Below are 7,870 nucleotides of genomic sequence, written 5' to 3'. Positions count from 1 at the left end.
GAATCAGTAATTAAATGGCCCAAATATAATGCACACTTTTATCTGAACATGTATTGACATACCTTTACAAACCAAAATTAGTCTTTACAACATCTTCTTAGTATTGGTGTATAAAGTCTTATCTAACATGGAACACTTAGAATTAAGATGGAACACTTGGAGTGCAATGGAGCATCAGAAATCAATATGGAGCACTTGGAGTGCAATTGAGCATCAAAAATCAACACCGAGCACTTGGAGTGCAATGGAGCATCCGAAATCAACATGGAGCACTTGGTGTTAATGGATCATAGGAGAAAGGAACAAATCATCTGAAAAATGAATAGATCATCAGACAAAGGAACGCGTCAAATGACAAAGGAATAAATCATCTAAAAGGGGGTATGAGCACCTAGGAAAGGAATGGAGCACTTTGGAGCATAGATGTGTCATATAGTGCATGGATGCACCATCTTGGATGAAGGTGTGCCATCCTTGATTAGGATGCGCCACATTGGGATGGAAGCGGGGGTGGTTCTAAGGGGTTGCCGATGTGGCACCGACAACACCTACTTTTTCTGTTCGCAGTGGAATTTTTTTTTGATTTTTCGATTTTTTTACCTATTTTTCATGTATCAGCGACACCTATTTCATCATGGCAACAACTACTATGTTATTCTGCGTCCACCCCTAGGTGGAAGTGTGTCATTTATTGTCTAGATGTGCCACCTTGAAGTCTTGATGCACCACCTTGGTGTAAGGTGCACCACATATGTTACTTGATGAACCACTTATTGTATGATGCTAAAGATTGACCAAGGATGCTCAAAAGTTAAAGATGCTCAAGGAGGATGTTCATCTGTTAATGATGCTTAAGGAGGATTCTTATTAGTTGAAGATGCTCAATGAGCATGTCACGACCCAAATTCCTGTTCATCAATAAGGTTAGTTTCCGTTATTTGTATATTAATTTTTGCTAGGAATATCGGTTTCCGTTATGTATCTTTCTATTTCCACTTCTTGAGATTTTGTGTGATTAAATTTTCAGCCAATTTGGGTATGTTTTGATGATTTATGGCTGTCAAAATCTTTTTAAGAACACTCTTAAATGTGTTGTTAATGATGTTCATGGATTGCTCAAAACTATGGAATCAATGCATTCCTTTTGTTGCTAGATTTCTTTTCTCCTTCTAGTTAAACTCTAGTGATTTTATATGAGGTATTAATCTGTATAAAGAGCATGTTTTGAACTATTTAAAAGGTTCTCAAAACACTCCCTAAAATTTATTTATAGGTGGCTAATTACTGGAGGAAACACAAATCCCAAAATTGTTTCCCTTTTAGCATCATACTTTCTCTTTCCCTTAAAAGCATTGTACTTTTAGGCATGGTTTAAAGTTGAAATTGTCCTTCCTACTCGATAACTTGTTTCTACTGCTAAGAACTCAATTTCTTACTTGGGGGTCGTTTTTTGGTTATGGCTTAATGGGTTAAGATGTCAATTAACCCTTAAATATTAAAGATGCGAAATTACATAAAAATACCTATTCTTCCCTTAACTTAAAAAAATTCTAGAAAAATCATCAAGAGTCATATTTAAGATCCGTAAATTCTCAAAGCTTAAGTTTTTATTCTAGTATGTCGCTAACTTTTTCCTTGACTTGATGTTCATTCTAACTAAGGCGAAAATCGTTATTTTTATAGACTAGTCTAGAATTAGCTGCATTGATATGCGATTTTATAAAATCCATAGAAAAATGTAGAATAATCATATGGACCTATAGAAGTTGTCCTGGAAAAGCTAAAAGTCTAAACTACTGGAATATGGAATATCTTATAATTTATACATGTTTTGATGGTGCTAAAGTGACCTTGAACAAGTTGTTCTTTCGGAAAAACAATCTGGGAATTTGACCTAGTAATTAGTCTACATGTTTGGCGTATAGAATTGTTATTGTTAATATTGAAAACTCCTATTAATCTACTTATTTGTGTTGTATTAAAAGATATCTTGATACCTTAGGTAACGGGTTTTATACAAGAAATCCTATGTGTGCATGCAACCTTAATTGGATCTATGTTTTCACCATTAGACATAAAACTTTATGAACACAAAAAGAAACCTAGCATGCATCTATTATTTTGGAAATTCACAAACAAGAATAGAATACATACCTTTTTTTTGATATATAGTAATAACAACTAGTTCCTTGAATTTCCATAGCTCTTGAGATCAAGTACCATAAGTGTAGTACCTCTAATGGCTCACAAACACACTTGAGTGAGAGGATGAATATGAGAGTGCGGAGGGAGAGTAACAAGCTCAAAAATTCGGCTCTACTAGGGTTTCTCCAAGGTGTTTCGAATTCTAGTGCCTTAGGGGTCTATTTATAGTTGAGGCCAACTAGGGTTTCAGGGTGGAAACCCTAATCCCTTAGCTTAGTGCCTAAGCAAGTCCATGGACATCCTATCCTTAAGCCTTGGACGAAAACTCCTAGAGCCTTCTAGGATTTTTGGCCCTTGCCTAATAAGGTGATCCATTGGCCCAAAGCCTCAACTATCAAATAATTACAAAACAACCCCTATATATTTAATCAGTTCCTTTAATCCGAAAATTAATTTCAAATTAATTTCTGATTAAATACTAACTGATAATATGATTCCAAATTAATATATTATTCATATAATATATTAATAAATCATATTTATGCCCCAATTTATTATTCTTAACAATAAATCAGCCTCTCTCCTCAACAATCATCATGTCTAGTCACCAGTGTGAAGGCAACCCAAAGGGACCATGCTACTATCGGGTCAACTACATCCCAATTATAGTTATGGGCTTAGACACTTAATCTAATAGTCTCCCACTTGGATACGTCTAATAACTATAATTGCCAATGTAACTTCAAAATCTGATTAGCAATCGTAGATCTCAATAGTCGTTGTCGAACTCTGACCTACTCAATGACACGTCCTTTAGATATGGGATCATATAGTCCTCCGTTCTCAAGATATCGTGCGGACAGTTACATGGAACATAGTCATACTTATTGTCTAGAAGTTTGTTTCTCGATCTCTGATTTGTCTAACATAGAATTTAATTAAACACATCAACTTAGTCCTGACCGGGCTCGGCACATAAGTCAAACCAAATCGTCGAGGGGCCCAAGATATCGCTTTTATCCTCATAGGATAAAAAGAACAAATAAACTTTGACTTATATACATTAACTATTCACTCATCAAATCATACACAACAATGTGTTTTATAACATCAAGTTACTGATGTGTTTACGCATTATCAATGCACAACCAACATGCAAACAATAAACCATATATCTAGGTTGAAAGACTGTATGATATTATTGTCTCACAATCACTCGTGATTAATTCCATGAAGTGATTTAAGTGAGCGCGGGTTTATTCCAATACTCAAATCTTATTTCATAAGTACTCATGAAAGTTGCAAAAAACTTTTGTTATGTCTAATACACTTTAGACAGTCTACAAACCAATTCATGAAAGTCTTCTTTCATATCTACTTCCAACATATGAACGACTGTGGACTGTTCAAATAATACTGTTATTCAGGAAGTCAAAACATGCAAAGTGAAACAATAGGTAAAGAATTAACACGAGACAGTAACTTTAGTTATAAATAATACTCCTTTATTTAATCATCAAATGTTAATTACAATTTATCTATTACACGTTTCAAAAACTATCTAATCACTAAAACTTATATCGTCCTTCCGCCCAATGCTCCTAGCGTGCTGCAAGTGCTTAACCCTACTCAGTCCCTTCGTAAGGGGATATGTTGGGTTCTCTTCTGACGATACCCTCTTTACTACGAGGATTCCATCTTCTACCCGATGTTTAATAAAGTGATATTTCCTGTCGATATGCCTGGATCTACCATGATCTCTCGGTTCCTTGGTTAAGGCAACCGCACCTTCGTTATCACAGAAAATTTCCATAGGCTCCTTTATGGCTGGTACAACTCCAAGATCTCTGATGAAGTTCTTCAACCATATTTCCTCCTTCGACACTTCGCTCGCTGCTATGTACTCTGATTCGCACGTTGAATCAGCCACGGTGTCTTGTTTGGAACTTTTCTAAGTCACTGCTCTTCCATTCAAGGTAAAGACCCAACCCGACTGTGAGCGGAAGTTGTCTCGGTCGGTCTGAAAACCGGCATCACTATACCCTCGTACCCTTAAGTCATCACTTCCACCGAGGATAAGAAACCATTCCTTGGTCCTCCGAAGGTACTTAAGAATATTCTTGACTGCGGTCCAATGTGCTCTACTAGGGTTCCCTTGATATCTGCTAACCATGCTCAAAGCGAAGGCCACATCAGGGAGAGTACAAGCCATAACATACATGATTGAGCCAACTACGGAAGCGTAAGGTACTCGACTCATCTCTGCTATCTCGGCTTCAGTACTCGGGCTTTGAGTCTTACTCAACTTGGTATTGCTTTGGATCGACAACTCCCCCTTCCTGGAATTCTCCATACTAAAAAGTTTTAGTACCATTTCCAAGTAAGTATTTTGACTAAGTCCTATTAGCCTTTGACTTCTGTTTCTCAATATCCTTATTCCTAGAATATAGGCAGCCTCTCCGAGGTCCTTCATAGCGAAGCACTTCCTAAGCCAGGACTTAACCTGCTGCCGGGTTGGAATGTCGTTTCCTATGAGCAGCATGTCATCGACATACAATACGAGGAAGCTAACTATACACCCACTTGTTGGATTAATGTCTAAGTCCATAACTATAATTGGTAAGACTTGACCCGACCCGGCATGGTCCATTTGGGTTGCATACCATCATGCACTTGGATAGACTATAATGAGAGAAATAAGACACTTATGGTTATTAATATATTATAAGTTCTAGTATATTAATAATAAGAATAATAAGATTATTTAATTAGTATTGATCAAGAATTAATCTAGGATTAATTAAGTGATCAAAAGAAGACTAATTAAATATATGGGTTGATTGTGTAAATCATCCATACTTGTATAGTGGGCTAATGCTCCATGGATAATCAAGTTGGGCTAAAACCCATAGGATGGTCCATGGATGCTCCATGGTGTATTTGTACCCATGGATCATGGAAATGAAAGGCCATGTCAATTAGGGTTTACATGGTGTAACCCTAACTATATAAGCATCTTATTCTTGACCAAATCGGTCACTAGAGTGAGAGTAAGAAAGGGCTAGCCGATTTCATGAGTTGTAGAATTCTCTCAATTTATTCTAAGTGTTTTGGTGATTGTGATTCCATTTAAGGCTTCCACACTATTGGGGCTAAGCTCTTAAAGCTTGAAGACATCAAGCTACATCAAGAGGTATGTATTCTATCTTGCTATAGTCATTGTTTTGTATGCTAGATTAGGATAATACCTTGGATGTTCTTATTTGCATGTATAATAGAGAAAACATAGATCCAAGGTATTTAGGGTTTCATGTACACTTAGGAGTGTTAGAATGCTCAAAACCCAACAGTGGTATCAGAGCCTAGGTTTGTTTTCTTGTTATACCTGCAATAGAAGCTGAAAAAACGAATTTGGTGCTGTCTGATCATCAGACTCGGCGAGTCCATCAGAGGACTCGGCGAGTCCATGCCTAAAATGTGGTGAATTCGATCCAACTCGCCGAGTTGGTTCATGCACTCGACGAGTTGGACCCCCAGACAGCATATTTTCGAGTTTTTTGGCTAGAAATGGAATAGGAACATTACCTTAAGTTGTTTTTGAACTTATAAACTTGTTTTTGATGTGGTAATGTTCATGCTAATCCATTTTCAAAGATAATTGTCAATATATTCATGTTTTGTATTAGTTTAAGGTTTAGACTAATTACATGAAAAAGTTTGATTTGACTTATCTTGTATTTATGAGTTGCTTAGATTAATAGAAAAGTTAATTGAAATAGTTTTTTTCAATCCATTTTAATCTAAGAGTTGAGTATAAAATGTGTTTGTTTAACTTGTCCTCAAGTTACATGAAGAGTCACATTAAAGACTCATAAAATTCATAAAAGTTGGCAATGGTTACAAAATGAAGAGTCTTGTGTCATTGAATAATTTTTTATGACTCCATAACTTGTCCTCAAGTTATGGAAGTTCAAGAGTCACTTCTTTAAAGAAAAAGTATGTAACCATAATTAAATCCATAAGTTATAAAATAAAGAAAAAGTTAGTTCTTTTACTAGTTTAAAGTCTTCCATAACTTGTCCTCAAGTTATGGAACTTGAAGAGTTTTTGGATTAAAACTACTTTAAACACATAAGTTATGGAATTAATTAGTTTTGAATAGTTTCAAAACTTGCCCTCAAGTTTTGGAATTTGAAAAATTTTTCTTATGAATACTTTAATTCCAAGTTAGCCCTTAGAATTTTAAAGAGTTAAAATTCAACCCTTATACTTTATAATATTATAAGTTAATAATATATATATATATATATATATATATATATATATATATGTATATATGTATGTATAAGAGTAAAGTCAGTCTTACCGCTAGTACGCCTCATTCACGAAGCCGGTCTATAAGGTGGGTATAAGGTTGTTGCCTATAAAATGGCAACTTAATGGGTGTCCACTCTCACCCACCGCTTGCTTGACCGGTGGAGGGTCGTTAGCCGAGCGGGTTTGACAAGACTAGAATTCTCCCTTCATTAAAAGTATTAATGATAATACTAAGTAACTAAACTTTTAATAATACCTAATCTTAGTTACTTAGGAAAAATGTGAATAAGGTGCTAATCCATGAAATTACACTTTGCACTTTGTTTAAGTCGGTTAGTGGAGCGTGTGTGGTTAACCGGCACACTAACGCGTATTTAACAAGGTAGGCAAAGGGTAACTTAATGTTTATCATAGTATCGATGGAGCGTGTGTGGTTAACCGACACATTGATTAAGGGGTAAACACTCAAGGGTATCAAGTAATTTGCATGGTTACTTCACACCTTGTTTTGTGATCCTCGGCATCCCAGTCTCAAAACCTGAAGGGCACACTCGAGATTGAAACATGACTTTGAAAAGTTCAATGAATCTCAAAGATCTAGGAGTTTCAAAACCAATTAAAACCTAATAATACATTTCGTTTATCTTGGTGGAAATTGGTGAATCGTCATTCACCTACCTTCAAATATTTTATAGCTTGGATTACGGCATACCTCTTCTAAGTTATAAAATAGTTTGTTGGGTCCTAGCCTTAATATTTCATATTGGGTGTCATATTAAGGGCTTAAAATCAACTATCTTGAATATCTCCCAAAAGATGTCTGGTTTAGACACCTATGATCTTCCCAAATCTCTTGAAACAAGGTTTCCTAATGAAGATGGTGTCCCATGGATATCATACTTCTTTCTCCTCCTCCAATTATTCTCCCTAACCCACAAGTTCTTGAAAATTTTAAGGTCACTCAAGCCCTATTGGCAAGGCAAGGTCTAGGTGTGATCACATCTTGGAGATGTAGTCACATATTGACAAGCCGGGAGAGTTGGGTGTCAAAGTCTTGAGAAAGTTGGTGGTTCAATCACCTTCTAAGTCACATAGTGAGTTCCTTTGGGACACCTATGAAACAGACTATGACAAGACCCCTAATGATCTTATCTATTTGTTAAGATCAACTTCCTTAAAACTTGATGGACATTGACAATAGTGACACAGGAAATCCAGAAAAGCATTCTCTTCCCAATGGAAAGGGATTGGCCATAGTCAACTCGGTTGACCAAATGGTAAAGAGAAAGCTAAGTTTGTGATAGTCCCGTGTACCATTATCAAAGGGTCCATATGTTTATATTGCCAAAGGAAGGGGCATTGGTTGCGAAGCTGCCAAATTTACCTAAGGATGTTAAAGTCGATAAGT

Source organism: Lactuca serriola, chromosome 1, assembly GCF_051521515.1.
Source record: "Lactuca serriola cultivar US96UC23 chromosome 1, Lser_US96UC23_V15, whole genome shotgun sequence".
In the NCBI taxonomy this organism is placed as follows: domain Eukaryota; kingdom Viridiplantae; phylum Streptophyta; class Magnoliopsida; order Asterales; family Asteraceae; genus Lactuca; species Lactuca serriola.
This window is presented reverse-complemented; position numbering follows the sequence as displayed.